Source organism: Cuculus canorus, chromosome W (assembly GCF_017976375.1).
Source record: "Cuculus canorus isolate bCucCan1 chromosome W, bCucCan1.pri, whole genome shotgun sequence".
In the NCBI taxonomy this organism is placed as follows: Eukaryota; Metazoa; Chordata; class Aves; order Cuculiformes; family Cuculidae; genus Cuculus; species Cuculus canorus.
This window is the reverse complement of record NC_071440.1, coordinates 12,084,277-12,101,322: the sequence shown is the minus strand read 5'-3', so window position 1 is coordinate 12,101,322 and position 17,046 is coordinate 12,084,277.

Genomic DNA, 17,046 nt, shown 5'->3' with positions numbered 1-17,046 from the left:
TCTGATAGTACCAAATATCGCTACTTGTTAGTTCCTTCTCCCAGTAGCGCTATCAGTGCAAACTGCAAATTGCAAATAGAACAACGCTCTAGTAATGTTCTTCATTTGAATCTCTCCGTTGCTCTGCTAATCTGTCTTCGCATTTGTCACAGGGAAGCTGCAGCCTCTGAATGCTTCTGCTTGTTAGTCACTCTTCTGGTAGAGCTTTCACTGCAAAGTGCAAAGAAGGATTTGAGACTGCTTTAGTACAGAATGGTCATCTGTGATTAGAATATGCTCAGGAAAGCTCTGCTGTAAAATTGGAGTATTTCTGACTTGTGGAGTGACGACACCAAATGCAGAGTTAGGTGCAGGTATGTGGCTGTACACAGGGTGCAAGGGGGATCTTTCCTCCAAGCTTGCACACCATGTGTCAAAGCCGGTACATCTTTGTTGTGCCATGTTATAAATATGCATTAGGGTAACATACATAGTCATGTCTTTTCCAAGAAGTGGATAGGGTTTAGTGATTAGTCACTGGAACTCATTATAATAGTAAGATTAATTCTGGGAACTCATTATCATAGGTTTCCTCCTCTTAGTGCTTGCGTGTTTTCTCATGGTAATTGTCGATGGGGTCTTTGGGGATGAAGACAGGCCATCTTCCTTGCGTTGAACTTTTCACCTTCCCTCCTTGCACATGCTCTTAGAGAGCCTAGGCCATCTTCGGGCCTTATCTGTCCCAGCTGGTGGTCCTTTCCATGTCCATTGTAGCAGTCTATGTTATATGACCCAGCTGGTGGTCTTTCCCATGTTCGTTGGAGCAGTCCTTGTTATCTAGCTTCAACCAGATACAGTCACCACCTCGCTAAAAACCTCTATGTCAGAATTCTGTATTTTAATTAATTCAAACATAACTTTTAACAAATGATTTCTTCTTTCAGTTCCCCCCTTTCCTTTAGCCTAAGCAACTTCTTTTGCCTACATAACACCATTTCCTCAAGCAGTTAAACAAAATGCTTAAAACATTGCAACATAAGAGAGATTAGAATTCCTAAAATGATCATAACTATCATAGCAACAAATAATTGTTTCAGCCAGGTAAAATTAGGTAACCAAGAAGTTAGTTTCTCTCACACTTCTGAAAAGCCATACGAGGTATCATCTAAGGTTACACCATGCAAAACTTTGTCCTGTTTCCAAATTTCATCTATTTCTACCAATAATTCCACTATGACAGTTATTTTCCATCCTTTCGCTGGATTCAGAGCTTTAGGAGTCCAGTCGGTGTTGATTCCCATCGTGGCATAGTAGCTTTTTTGATTCTGGTATGATGTATCCATGATGCTTGTTCCTTAATCCTGACTACAGTATGAGATGTTAGTAGAACTTGAAAGGGTCCTTCCCACTTTGGTTCTAAAGATGAGTCTGAAATAGATCTCACATATACATGATCACCTGGCACAATATTATGAATTGGTCGATCAAGACCTCGCTCGAGTTCCAAAAACCTGTCTTTCAACCTTTTAGAGTTGTTTTTGTAAACTTATCATATATTCAGACAATATCTCGTTTGCGATTTGTGGTGTTGTACCCATTTGTATATCATAAGGTCTGCCATATAATATTTCAAAGGGACTCAATCCTTCCTTGGTTCTTGGCTTCGTTCTAACTCTCAGTAGGGTCAAAGGTAATGACTGAGACCAGGGCAATCCAGCTTCTTGCCCCAATTTTACAATTTGCAACTTAATCAAATGGTTCATCTTTTCCACCTGACCACTTGCTTGTAGCCTGTAAGGTGTATGTAATTGTCAATCTATTCCCAATACTTTACTAACTTGATGAACAGTTTTTGCAATGAAATGGGGCTCTCGATCCAAAGATATTATTGCTGGGACCCCAAACATTGGTATTATTTCTTGTAACAATACTTTAGTTACCTCTCTAGATTTATTAGTTCGGCAAGGGAAAGCTGGCCATCCTGAAAAGGTATCCATTAAAAACAATAAATACCTATACCCCTTTCCCTGGCAATTCTGTGAAATCAAATTGCCAATGCTGTCCCAGGTGATTTCCTTTTCCTATTTGTCCTAACTTAGTCTTCTGGTTTACTGGAGGATTTGTTTTTAGACATATTTCACACTGTTGAGTTACCTGCTTGACAGTGGTATATAGGTCATGAGCAACTATATTTTGACTTAAATATTTATACAGGGCCTCTGTTCCCCAATGCGTCTTTCCATGCTCTGCCATAATTACAGCCCATAATATTATAGATGGTATTATTATTTTCCCTTGCGGAGTCTTTGCCCACTGCCCTTCTTCTACCTTTTCCCCTAGATCTTCAATTAATTTTTGATCTTCTGTGGAATATTTAGGATCACAGTTATCAATTTCTATTTTACCATCAGGGACCAGGGATTGCACTTCTATTTGTGGTGGGCTAAACTCAGCCACTCTTTTAGCTTTGCGGTCTGCCATAGAGTTTCCCTGCTCCTGACTAGCTCTTCCTTTTTGATGAGCTTTGCAGTACATGATAGACACCTTTTCTGGCAATTGGACTGCCTCCAATAACTTAAGAATTTCTTCAGCATGTTTTATCTGTTTTCCTTGTGTAGACAAAAGTCCCCTCTCTTTCCAGAGTGCCCCATGCACATGAAGTACTCTGAAGGCATATTTGGAATCTGTCCAAATATTGATTGTTTTCCCTTTTGCCACTTCCAACGCCCTAGTCAGGGCTATAATCTCTGCCTTTTGTGCGGAGGTATTTGGGGAAAGGGCCTTGGATTCTATCACCTTGACGGAGACCAGCTCACAGGGACGCCTAAATCGACAGACGGACTACCGCTCTGGTGGCAAGTAGCAACATTTTATTCTCCAAACGGAGTTTTTATACTCTTCTGGTTGAGATAACATCGTACTTGTATGCACTGTTTACATACTTTATTATTATTCTTGTCGTGAGAAAGCAGGCTCTACAAGTTCTACAAAACAAGGGTCTACGGGTCTGTCCAGAGTTCACATAACATCCTTAACTAAATCTGCAGGTGTTCCTGGAGTGTATACATTTAGCTTGGGCCCTGGAATGGGGAGAAACACATTATACTGCCAAGAACCTCTGTGTCCGCATCCTCCCTTTCAGGAGGAGCGGCTTTTAATCTCAGCACAGTTTTCTGTTATCGACCCTTTCAGGCCCCACAGAACACTGTTCTCAAGGCCTCTGGCTTCATCATTCTGCTTTTGACCCTTTCAGGCCCTCAGAATGTATAATGGTTCTCCTCATTTCACCCTTTCTTTTTAAATTGAAAGAGGAATCGGTTTATCTTTAATGTGTTCCAATTTCATTTTTTTCATGTCCACGACTATTTGTCGAAACTGTTTTATGATAAGCCTTAAGATGTATGGACAGACAAGTAGTCCCAAAAGAATTACAATAGCAATTGTTATTAAGCCATAAATCCCTTGTTTAAAAGATTCAAAAGATGGAAAGGCAGATCTCAAAGCATTAACAAAGGTTTCTGCCTGTTTGGCTACTGATAGATCTACCTTATGGGAGTTTAGCATATCTTGAATATGTTGCTTTAATTTATCCAAATCCAGAGAGGTGTTAGCATTATTCCAAATGCCTTGTAAGTGACTTTGGATTTTATCCCATGAAAACATAGTACAATTATATTCTACTGGGGTTACACAAATAGTACGATATTCTGCATGACACATTAGTGTCCCAGTCATGTTGGATAATCACCTCCTCACATGATGATTCGGTACGATGGATTTGAAAACACATTGGATTGCCATCTAACCTTCCAGAAAAATTAAAACGTGCTGAAAAGATCACAATATGTTTATCAGAATATTGTCCCATAAACATAGTCTCATTATTATATACGGGAATATCTGTCGGTTCTTCCCATGTAACTGGATGGATAACAGGAGGGTTGGGAACAAAGGCCCAATATGTTTCTGCCTTACATCCGTGTTGTAACAGCCATTGGGTGCTCAGCAACATTGCTAATAATCGAATCCCCGTCTCCCAGTCTCTACTCAACGACAGCCTCTGCATTCGTCGCCGTAGTTTCCCCATTCTTGTTTTTGGCATGTCGGATGCACCTTTCCGGAATCCACCGTGGCGAAGTTTCATCTGTAGGAAAAACACAAACATACCCTCTGCCCCAGATCAGTACCGGATCAGGACCATACATTTTTCCATTCATTGGGTCTTTCCAGTATACCTCAGGTTTAATATTAATTTTATGATTCCATTGTCTGTCAGCAGCAGATTGACCATCTTCGTCCAATGTTAAAAAATTGAGGATGAATAGGGCATGTGATAGTAAAGAAAATGGGGTATCCTTTACCCCCCCATGTCCTCCTTTTTATTTTTTTAATTTGAGTTTTCAAAAGATGATTATACTTTTCAACAATTCCTTGCCCTTGTGGATTATATGGAATGCTCATTTTGTGTTGGATGGAAAATTGCTGACAAAAGGTTCTGAATCCTTGACTGGTGTAGGCAGGGCCGTTATCAGTTTTAATCGTTTTTGGGATTCCCAGGACACTAAAACAATAGAGTAAATGAGAGCATACATGTGATAATTTTTCTCCTGACAGGGCAGATGCCACGGAAAAATGTGAGAAAGTATCTATGGTGACATGAACATATGAAAGTTTTCCAAAGGCTGGAATATGAGTGACATCCATTTGCCATAAATCATTAGGTAATAAGCCCCTAGGGTTGATACCATATTGAGGGGCAGGTAATAATGGAGCACAGGAGGGACAGTTCTTAACTATTGATCGCGCTTGTTCTCGAGTAATACTACACATTTTTCTTAAAGTTCGAGCTGATAAATGATGTAATTCATGTAGGTGTGTGGCTTTGGATATGTTATATACTTGTGGTTTCGTCAGATTATCAGCTGCTTGATTACCTTGTGCCATAGGACCAGGCAGGTTAGAATGACTACGAATGTGTCCCACAAAAACTGGACAGTCCCTTTGTAACAGCAGGGATTGTATAAGGCTCAAATGCTGTTGGATAAAAGTCACTTTAGAATTTATGATTGGTACTGTTTCAAGCATGTACAAGGCTTGCACAATGTATAGGCTATCCGTGATGATATTCAAAGGCTGAGCATATTTCAGTAAGGCTTGATAGACAGCATATAATTCAGCCATTTGTGCAGATACGTCCTGTAATATCCAAACATAATGATTAGATGGTGCTAATAACACAGCGCGACCATTTGAAGAACCATCAGTATACACAGTCAAAGCGTCTTTTAGAGGTGCTTGTTTTACAATCGTTGGGAAAACGACAGAATGGTATGTGGTGAAGCTAAGTAATTTGTTCAATGGATATTTACTGGATATTTCCCCTGGAAAATTTGCAAGGGATAAAGCAAACTCATCCATCATATTGAGCAGCCATGTAATTTGATCTGGTTTATAAGGCAGGACTATTTTAGCTGGTTCTTTTCCAAGATAAGTTATACTTAATTTTCACCCTTGTTTTACACACTCTGCAATTTTATGGGGATATGATTTTAGGGCAACATTTTGACTATGACGGCCATGGATCCAACAGAGGATTCCATCTTGATACAATACCCCAGTGGGAGACAACTTAGTGGGAAGAATAAGTAATTCCCAAGGTTTAGTTAAATCAGCATAAGTCAATTTAGCATCTGCCATGGCCTTCTCAACTTTTGCCAAGGCTTGAGATGCTTCTTTCATCAATTTACGAGGAGAATTAGGATCAGGTTTTCCTTCCAATATTTTAAACAAAGGGCTAAGCTCTGAAGTGGTGAGTTTCAGGAATGGCCTTATCCAATTGATATCACCCAAAAGTTTCTGAAAATCATTTAAGGTTGTCAGGTGTTGTACTGAAAGGGCAATTTTTTGTGGTGCAAAATACTTAGGGTATAGCTGAAACCCCAAGTATTTAAAAGGAAAGGTTCGCTGTATTTTATCTTGGGCTATCTTCAGTCCGTTTCGTTCCAATTGTTGCTCCATATGGGAATAGGCCGCTACTAGTAATTCGACAGATTCAGCAGCCAACAAGATGTCATCCATGTAGTGGATACAAATCAATGATGGAAAACACTGTCTCGTCTGTTTAAGACTTTTATCCACAAATTTCTGACATAATGTAGGACTATTAGCCATACCTTGAGGTAAAACTTCCCATTGGTAGCGGTCCATAGGTTCGCTGTAGTTAATAGAAGGAACACTAAAAGCAAATCTTTGGCAGTCATCAGGATCTAGCAATATGGTATAAAAACAGTCCTTTAAGTCTATGATCAGCAAATGCCTGACACAGAATAACAAAAACATACATATTGGATGACCATCAAGTCGTCTATGGGCTTTTTTTTTTTTCTGAGCAATGCTTTTTTCAATTTCACCCAAAGTTTGTTGTGTATCACTCCTAAAAGTACGAGGTGCTGTTAAAGCCACGTCCTCCCTTAAGAAGATCAAATAATGGACTTAGTTCTGCATTAGTTATACCCAAATAAGGTTTAACTCGATTGATTGTTTGTAGGAGCTTTTGCAAATTGTTTTAACTACTATTTGCAATTTGGGTTGCTGGGGTTCAATTGTAGCATTCAAAATTTTCCACTCAAGATATTTCCAGGTTTGAATTTTTTCCAGGTGCGACTTGAAGGCCTATTTTCTCTAATACAATCTTTGAAATGGTATTAATTGAGTAATACAACTGCTTTGGGTGATATACACAGGTGGGAAAGGAATATAAACCGTAGCTTGTATTTGTCCAGTAAAATCAGAATTAATAACACCAGGTTACACAAAAAGACTTTGCAAAGTGACACTCGAATGACCCACTGACCAAAACACTTAAACCGTTACCAATAGGACCAAAAGCTTAAAGCGAAACCTTCAATCCCTTATTATTGAGGAGGCTGTGGAGAAGATCCAAGCAGGAGCATTTACTGTTGTCACACGTCTCCGCCACATGCTGGGTTGCTGGTTTCTTTGGTTCTTTGATGTTAACGGTTTACCCCCGGCTTCTTTTATCTGTTTTTACCTGTATGGAAATTCTCAAAGGTGCAAATGCATTAACTTTTCTATTCCTTTGCAGTTTTTTACTCTCAGAGGATACTCCTTTTGGGATCTTAAATCATGTCTTCATTAGTATCTGGCTAAAATTCCCTTTATGGCTGGCCGCACTAGGACCCAGCAGTTGCTGATCTGATAAGGGACACTGGAATGCAGAGTGTTCTTCATAAACTGTTACTCCCCTAGAGAGAGATAGAAACTCCCAAGCTGAAGCAAAACAAAAAACCTTCACTTTCAAACAAAATCAGGAGTAAGGGGGGGGTTGGGAGGGGGTGGTGGGGGGAACTCACACACAGCCACAGGGCTGGGTTTTTTTCTTTTTTTTTTTGTTTTGTTTTGTTTTGTTTTGTTTTCTAAGTTCTTTTTTCTATTTTTCTATTTTTTCTTTTTCCGTTTTCTTTTCTGTTTTTCTTTCTGTATTTCATATTTTCTTTCTTTTTTCTATTTTTTTTTTTATGTATTTTAAAATCTTGTCATCTGTAGCCTTTCACTTCAAAGGTCCCAGGTAAATCTACCTGTTTGCCGGCTTAATGGACGTTTGAGATTGAAAGGTTTCAGAGTTGCATTTTAAAGATTAATCAAAACAGAGGCTCAATATAACCAAAACCCAATTTGCAAGTCTTACAAATGTTTAAAGCGCTTTAAACACACACACATACACACATAGAACCACTCTTTTGAGAGCTAGCTTAATATGCTTATACAATATTGTTTACGACCAGTCAATAAGAACAGCATGATGGTATGAATATTTAAATTACACACGGCGCCGAACACACACAACACTCAAGACATGCACATATATCACAAAATTTAAAAAACGATCAATCTGTTTTCTAGTAATCTTTACTCCTCTAGCACCAGGCAGAGACTTTAACATGCTAGCAAAAACACTACGTTCGTTACTTGAAGCAATTCTCATTTTTTTTGTCGTCTGTCTAAAATACCCTTGTCCTCGCCCTCGTTTCCAACTTACCAACCGCGGCTCGTGAAGGCGAGCGACGTCCTGTCCTTTAGCAACCGAGTATCCCGGGTTTCGGCACCAAATGACGGAGACCAGCTCACAGGGACGCCTAAATCGACAGACGGACTACCGCTCTGGTGGCAAGTAGCAACATTTTATTCTCCAAACGGAGTTTTTATACTCTTCTGGTTGAGATAACATCGTACTTGTATGCACTGTTTACATACTTTATTATTATTCTTGTTGTGAGAAAGCAGGCTCTACAAGTTCTACAAAACAAGGGTCTACGGGTCTGTCCAGAGTTCACGTAACATCCTTAACTAAATCTGCAGGTGTTCCTGGAGTGTATACATTTAGCTTGGGCCCTGGAATGGGGAGAAACACATTATACTGCCAAGAACCTCTGTGTCCGCATCCTCCCTTTCAGGAGGAGCGGCTTTTAATCTCAGCACAGTTTTCTGTTATCGACCCTTTCAGGCCCCACAGAACACTGTTCTCAAGGCCTCTGGCTTCATCATTCTGCTTTTGACCCTTTCAGGCCCTCAGAATGTATAATGGTTCTCCTCATCACCTGATCTGTGGTGGTTACCACATATCCAGCCTTATGAATGCCTTGTCGAACGAAGCTACTCCCATCTGTGCACCAGGAGCCTTCAGCATCTTTCAGTGGTTCTTCTTCCATGTCTGGGTGGCTGGAGTATATGGCTTCGATTGTTTCCAAACAGTCATGAGATATTGGATCTCCAGTAGTTCTACTAAGAAAAGACGCTGGGTTGACAATATTAGTAATGACTATTTCTACATCATCTTGCTCTACCTTAATGGCTTGGTACTTTAGGAATCTCTGTCCCCATTTTACTTCTAATGCTGCAGACACAGTATGCGATACAAATACTGTGATTTTCTGGTCTAGTGTGAATTTTTGGGCCTTCTGTATGTTGAGTATAACCACTACTACTGCTCTCAGGCAGCTCAGCCATCCTCTGCTCACTTCATCAAGTAGCTTTGAAAAATATGCCACTGCTTTTCTATATGGCCCTAAATTTTGGGCCAAAACCCCTAAGGCTATTCCTTGTCTTTCGTAAGAGAATAACCAGAAGGGTTTTGTTGTGTCTGGTAAGCCTAGGGCTGGTGTTCTCATCAGTTCTTGTTTTAATTGGTGGAAGGCCTTGTTAGCCTCTCCACTCCAGACAAGACCCTTCGAGTTTGTTTTCAGAAGTTCATATAAAGGTCTTACCAAAAGTCCATAGTTACAGATCCATAAAAGGCACCACCCCATTATACCCTGGAAGGTGCGAAGTTCCTTTTGTGGTCTGGGAGTTTGACGGATGGCTTCTTTTAAGATGGTATTTTAATTTAAAGTCTATATGTAACAAAGCTTTAAAACAGTTTATTTCAGTTGTTGTAGTAGCATTTTATTAAATTCTGAATTAAGTTTTGAGATTTAAAATGAATCATTTGGAATTGAAAGCTGACTACGTATAATCCCGCAAGAGGTTATTGGTATTTTCAAGATCAACCTTTCTTTCCAGTAACTCCCTTCATTTAATTTTAAAGTTCTTACAGAACTGTAAACTGGAACAAGATCTTATTTGTGTTTTCAGGTCAAAAATAGAATTTATCCCCGGGCCATAAGCCAATTTTGCAAAGGCTCATAAGGGAAAGTTAACATGACATTGTACCTAGAAAGTAAATGTGTAGAATGATTTTTAGAAAGATGTTCAAATGACGTACACACAAGGTTGGTCTACCATGGAATGTATATCATTTTACTTTTAAAATTTCATTCTGGAAAAAATTTATCTTTCACAACTGAATTAATTTTTCTGGGACTATTATCTGACATTGGACTGTGAATTTGGCACTTCTGAAAAAGCAGTCTGGAAAATTTTATTACTGTCAGTGTTCTCAAACAGTCCAGAGGCTTTATGTGGTAGATTTTTACTTTTTTTTCCTCTACCAGCAAAGCATGAAAATTACTTTAATCAGAGTATGTTGTTACTGAAATACCAGAACAGCGCGAATCGGGGGCGCACCCGGACACAAATGCACGTGAACGTGCCAAACCAATTGCTGTCATTGGACACCTGAGACAACAATCAGGATGTTTGGATCAACTCGTCGCAAAAACTCAAGGAAGCACCAGAGTGGATGTCGTGACAACTGAACCGGTAACATTAACAAGATCAAAAGTACACAAAATACCGCTTAATGCCCATGGCCCCCGTGGACATGGATTGAGTGTTTTATTAATAGGACATTCTTGTATGCAAGGCGTTTTTGTTCCACCTGGAGTAATTGACAGTGATTATGTTGGGATAATCCAAGCCATGGTCTGGACTCTGAGTCCACAGAATCAGGAACACATTTGGCACAATTGATACCCTTTGCAAACAAAGCCTCCCAACATGAGAGAAAAGAAAGGGATAGCAGAGGATTTGGCTCAACAGGACAGGAAAAACAAATAATGTGATCACTGGAAATACAAAATGCAAAACCAAAAATGAAAGTGACATTAATTTTGAATAATCATGAGGTGTAAAGGTAAATGCTAGTTGACACACCAGCCGACGTAACGGTCATTGTGGAAAATGAATGGCCCGAAGAGTGGCTAGTAGTTATACCACATGGTGCACTAGTTGGTGTGGGTGGCAACACCACAACAAAAATGAGCAAAACCATAACTGCAATAAAGATGCCGGATGGCTTGTTCTGTTGGACTAAGCCCTATGTTGCAAACATACCTATGAACCTGATGGGCAGAGACTTATTGGGACATTTGAAGTGTGTATTGTCAACAAATTCAAAACAGCATTTTTCATTTTGGCCGCTTATGAGTGACCATTGCTCAAGTTAAGGTGGAAAACAGAGAAACCAATTTGGGTAGATCAGTGGCCATTGGTGAAGGAAAAGGTCGCCATATTACAACAGTTAGTACAGGAACAACTGAATGCAGGACACATTAAAAAATCTACCAGCCCCTGGAACACAACAGTATTTGTTATACCCAAGAAATCAGGGAAATGTGGACTGTTACATGACTTGTGTCAGATCAACGAGGCTTTAGAAGACATGGGAATAGCAGAAACAGGATTACCATCCCCAATCATGATCCCTAATGGATGGAAAATTTTAATAATAGATTTGAAGGACTGTTTCTTCACAATCCAAATACATCCTGAGGATAGTGAGAAAGATGCATTTTCAGTCCCTGTTATAAATAAAGAGGGACCGATGTAACGGTTATCAATGGGCAGTATTGCCTGAAGGGATGAAGAACTCGCCAACGATGTGTCAACTGTTTGTGGATAAGGCCTTGAGACCTTTCAGGGAAAACCACAAGGAACTGTTGGTATATCATTATATGGACGATATATTGGTAGCTGGCCAAGACTTAGAAAAATAAAAACAGAGTTATGTCAAACATTAGGTAAAAGTAAACTCCAGATGGCACCAGAAAAGGTGCAAGAGAAAGCACCATGCAATATTTGGTGTGGAAAAATTTAGACCAGAGCATTGTACTTCAAAAAGTAACAATTCGAGTTGAAGTCCAAACACTTAACGATGTGCAAAAACTTGTTGGAAATATTATTTGGATATGGAATTTATTTGTGAATTGACAAACTTTGCAACCCTTTTTTGAATTATTGAGAGGAGATTAAAAATTAACTGCCCCCAGACATTGGACAAGGGAAGCAGAAAAGGCATTACAAGAAATTGAAAAATTGATTAATGAGCGACAAGTACATCGCATAGTGTATGGACAACAAGTTAATTTGTCGATTATAAACAATGAAGTACAACTCATAGGAATAATAATGCAAAGGCAAAAGGAAGAAACAGAAAGGGAAAGATTAAAATTATTCGAATGGCAATTTTTGCCGCATTAACCACACAAGACTATCGCTACTGGGCCATAAATGTTTGCCCAATTATTTATGAAAGGCAGAAATAGACTATTAGAATTGACTGGAAAAGAGCAGCATGTAATTGCTATTCTTAGGACAGAAGAATATTTACAGTGGTGTCTGCAGAATAGCCAGGTTCTACAAATAGCTTTGGCTGGTTTTACTGGACAGATAAAAATCCATCATCCCAGTCACAAATTAATAATGCTTTTAGAACAATAGGTAATAAAACCAAAGCCAAAATGTTGAGACGTTCCAGTTAAAGGACTCACCGTGTTTACAGATGGCAGCGGAAAACCATGTATGGCTGCCCTCACATGGTTAGAAGATGGAAAGTAGATATTACAGGCCTCACCTCAGACTGTGGTGATGAGCAAAAGCAGACAAGGGGGGTTGGGAGTGTTCGTTAGAGCTTGGTGTTGTTTGTCTTGAAGACCTTGGAAGTTGATAACGACGGAGCCAGCTAGCAGCAGTTTACTGATAAGTGGGCACTGGAATGCAGAAAGCTGGCTGCATTTGGTTCAGGAGTTTGAAAACAGCCAGAGGAGACTGAGTCTGTGCAAAGTTCAAGAAGAAAAATATTCATCCTGAGGAAGACTTCCTACTTCATCCCTAAGACCCCAGCCCATGACCATCAGGAGGCACTACGTAGGCGCAACTCTGGAGCGAACTTTCCAGAACTAATTATAATATGAAGCGGGGATAGGGTATGAATATGTAGTAGGCGCTTATACCTATGCATGTCTTTACACTATAAGTAGCTTCTTGTTAAACTATATGGTATGCAAGCTAGGAGAACTCCCTTGCACCCCAGCGCTGGAAATAAATATACCTGCTTTATAACTCATTTTGGGTTAAAGGGTTTGATTCCACAAAATAATTTGGCACCCCAGATGGGACACCCTCTCTGCCCGGCTGCAGGATTTGTGGGGAGTGGGACATTCTAAGGCATGCCCCCGTAAACGATTTCTCCAGAGACTCTCCCATCTCTACCCAATTGCTGCAGGGGGAGAGACAGCCCATCAGCGGGCGGACCAAGTATGTGATTTATGTATGATAATTTGGATTTACCTGCAGGAGAATGAGGGGATGAGTCTTTAAATTGCGAATGGGACGCTTCACGTGACGACGAAGGGGTAGGGTCATTTTGCCGAGACCCTATAAGGCCGGGGGGGATATATGAATCCCCTACTTACGCTGGGTGAGGAGGTGGCACTGCCTGCCCCTGCGTAAAATAGTGAATTCACGGCTGTGGTCTGGTATGGGTGCTCCCTGCTGTGATAGCAGAGCACCAGGTAAAATATAATCCAAAGAAACTTGTAATATGGAGATGCGGAGTGAGGAATTATGGTATAATCCCAGGATTCTTGTAAGGCGGTGAACACAGGGTGAGGGATTATGGTATTGTAGATAAGATAATATTATAGTATATAATATTATTATTAATTGGGTACTCCTTGCTGAGGAAGCAGGAGTGCTGCATATGAGATAGCTATCTTCTTCTACATCTTTTGCAATCCTTCAGTATCAGTACCGTGTATATTTTAACATCGTTAAGAGCTCATTTTAAACTTCTCATATGTTGTGGAGTGTTTGCATGTGAGTGCGTGGTTGCATGAGATGCACAATTGAGCGTGAAGCAAGTGTGGAGTTCTGATCCGTGGTTCTGCTCTCCTGCAAAGGAAGCAGCCGTAGATGAACGAAGCAAGTGATCACTGCCATACGTTGTGTGTTTTATGTCATAAGTATACTCTGTGAATTGCCTGACATATAATAGATACCAACGAAACTGAGAGGGATAGCTTACCGGAGGACGTTCTTCCTCCGTAGGCCGGAGCCAGAAGTGGACTGAGCTCAAAATGTTGAAAGACTTGCAAATTGTTTAGAAGCCCTGTTTGTATTGATCCTAGGAATGCACCTATGAAGCCTTTTAATTCCAAATGTCCATTGAGCCGGCAAATGGGTATATTTACCTCTGACCTTTGGAACGGAAGGCTGCAAAGGATGAAATTTTAAAATACCTAGCATAGAAGAAGGAAAAAAAAAAAGGGGGGAAAAAACAGGTGAAGCGACTGAGAATGCCCCTCCCTTTTCCCCCCTTCCTGGTATGGAAGTTATGCCAGCTAGATGCTGTGTGTGAGTTAACTCTTCCCCTGCCAGAATGTGAGTGTTCTGTATGACTGAAAAAGATAATTTGGAAGTGTAAAAGCAAAAGGTTTGCATAGACAGGGGGGCCAGAATTCCACAGGCTGCGGGAATGGATCAGATTTGGTGTTCAGACTAACATAAAGTTTTATTGTGCTATTCAGCTAGGTTAGGATCATTCTATTGTCCTGAGCGTCTGTAATCTGTAGATGGGAATTGTTGTTAATAGTCTTGTGGGAAGTCCCTGAGAACTTAGACACATGACATTTGTAAGTGTTTAAATGGTTTGTGGAAGTTGGAGAAAGGTAGAGTCTGTAGGTAGTATAATGGGGGCAAAACCGAGCAAGAATTTCCTTGAGCAAGCCCATTAGGATGCATATTACAGCACTGGAAGGAATTGACAAGGGGAGCTGGAGGCTCAATGAGTAAGAAGAGGATTGCAGTACTGTTTTGCAACTAATGTAGTTTTTAAAGAGAGGGAAAGTGAAATGAAGTGTTGTTCACCTTCTGAAACCATCCGGAGTGGCAAAGGGACTGTGGGGTTTTGCCACCGCAGGACCCTATGGTACTCACCCTTGAATGGGAAAATAACAAAGAATTTAAAGATAAACTGAGACGGTGTTGCGTGATGTGCAGTATTAAGCAAGGGTGCACTAGAATAAATAAAATTCACTGGACAACAGAGCCTCCCCCTTGATCATAGGAATAGGATAGAGGCTCGGACGGGTCTCCCCCCGAATAGCACGGTATCTTCCTGTGTCAAGGAAAGGTCTGCTTTGACAGTTTTACAGGTACCTCTCCGGGAAGACCAAGACGAAAAAGGAAAGAAGAAAATAAACCAAAAAAAACCCCAAACAAACAAACCAAAACAAAACTGATTGTAAATCTGTATGGGATTTGGAAAGAGTATTTCCCATCCAAGACCCAATGTGGGATCCAGACAGATCTAAACATGTAGAAAAATTACAGGTATATCAGGAGTGAATCTCAAAGGGAATGAAAAGGGCCATTCCCAAACAAGTAAACAAAGTCCCTCTAAATCACCATCTGAATTCCTAAATCGACTGAGGAATATAATGTGCCAAAACACTGCTGGATCCTGGATCAAGGGTAGGAATACAACAACTTGGTTTTTGGTTTGGGCCAGTCTAAAAGAGGAATAGTGGCTCATGTGAAGGAAGACTGACGGGGACCTGCGGAATCCACCCTAGCAGATCCGCTAGTTATAATGAAGCCAGGGAAAGAGGAGAATAAAGTAGAATTTTAGTTGGCACAGAGGCAACATATTCGGTTTTGAACTAAGCTTTGATGTCCCTAGGAAATTACTAAATTGTGGTAAATGGGGCAACTGGCCAAAGTGAAAAGGCATATTTTTGTGAACTTCTAAGATATAAACTGGGAATGCAATGGGGCATCCACAGATTCTTGTATATGCCCAACTCCCCGAAGGCACTTTTGGGGAGAGATTTATTAGAACAATTGGGTGCAATAATCAAATTTGAAAAGGGAGAGATTACTCTGGAGGTAAATGACCAGCAGTATATGCAAAGAATGGGTTTATCCTTAGTCAGTGTTCCCACGGAAGGAAAAATCAGGGAAGAAATCACAAACCAGGTATACCCTGAGGTATGGACCACTGATGTGCCTGGGACTTACGGGCTGTAAATAAAATAACAAAAACCTTTACCTGGTGGTGGCAACTCCATATACCCTGTTAACTGTATTAATACCTGAACTAACCTGGCTTACTGTTTTAGACCTGAAGGATGCCTACTTTTGCCTCCCTCTCCATGAAGCCAGCCAGAAAATATTTGCATTTGAATGGAAAACTCTGAAAGCAGGTACAGAACTCAACTCACCTGGATATTTGGTAATCAACTTGCAAAAGATCTTGAGGCCTGGAAGCCCCACCTGAGGAAGGGAGACTGTTGCAGTATGTAGATGATACCCTGATTGCCATCAAGACAACGCTTGCATGACCTGGATGGTGAGTCTGTTAAACTTGTGGGGGCTCCAGGGATACCAGGTATCTAAAAGAAAGTCCAAATAATGCAATCTACTTGGGCTATGAAATCAGCGCTGGACAAAGAACTTTGGGACAGGCCTGAGAAGAGGCAATATACGAAACTCAGAGACTGTAAACAGTGAAAGAGTTACGAACTTTCTTGGGGATGACTGGGTGGTGTCGGCTATGGATCTATAACTATGGACTGCTTGTTAAACCCCTGTATGCACTAACCACCGCCGAACAGAAATACCTCCAATGGAGCAAAGAGGCTGTGCAAGCCTTTTAACAGCTGAAGAAAGCCCTGATGTTGGCCCTGACCTTAGGACTTCCAGATGTGAGTAAGCCATTTTTCCTTTTCTCTCATGAGAAGCAAGGGATTGCCCTAGGGCCTGGCTGTTTACGAGCGGTTGTGGCCATCGTGCCAAATATCCAAGAGTCATGAAGATTTACCCTGGGCCAGAAAATGACTGTGTTAGTGTCTGGAAGCGAAAGGTGGGCACTGGCTTTCTCCACAAAGGTTCCTAAAATACCAAGCTATAACATTGGAACATGATATGGGAATTGTGGTTACTAACATCATCAACCCAGCTTCTTTTCTCAGTGGAAATACAGGAGAACCAGTGCACCAGGGCTGCTTAGAGACCATCGAGGCCACATACTTGAGCCGTTTGGACCTCAAAGACAGTCCCATGGAAGACGCTGAGGGCTGGTTCATGCATGGAAACAGCTATGTTTTAAGCAATAAGACATGCCAGGGCAAAAACATCAAGTATGCAGAGGGATCCTGAGACTGCTGGAAGCAGTCCAGCTGCCTGAGAAAGTGACAATCATGCACATCAAGGTGCACCAGAAAGTGAATTCAGAATTGGGGAGAGGAAATGAGCTGGCGGACAGAGAGGCAAAACTGGCAGCCAAAGGTGAGGTAAAAACAGAAGGGACTTTGATCCCTGACAGGCGAA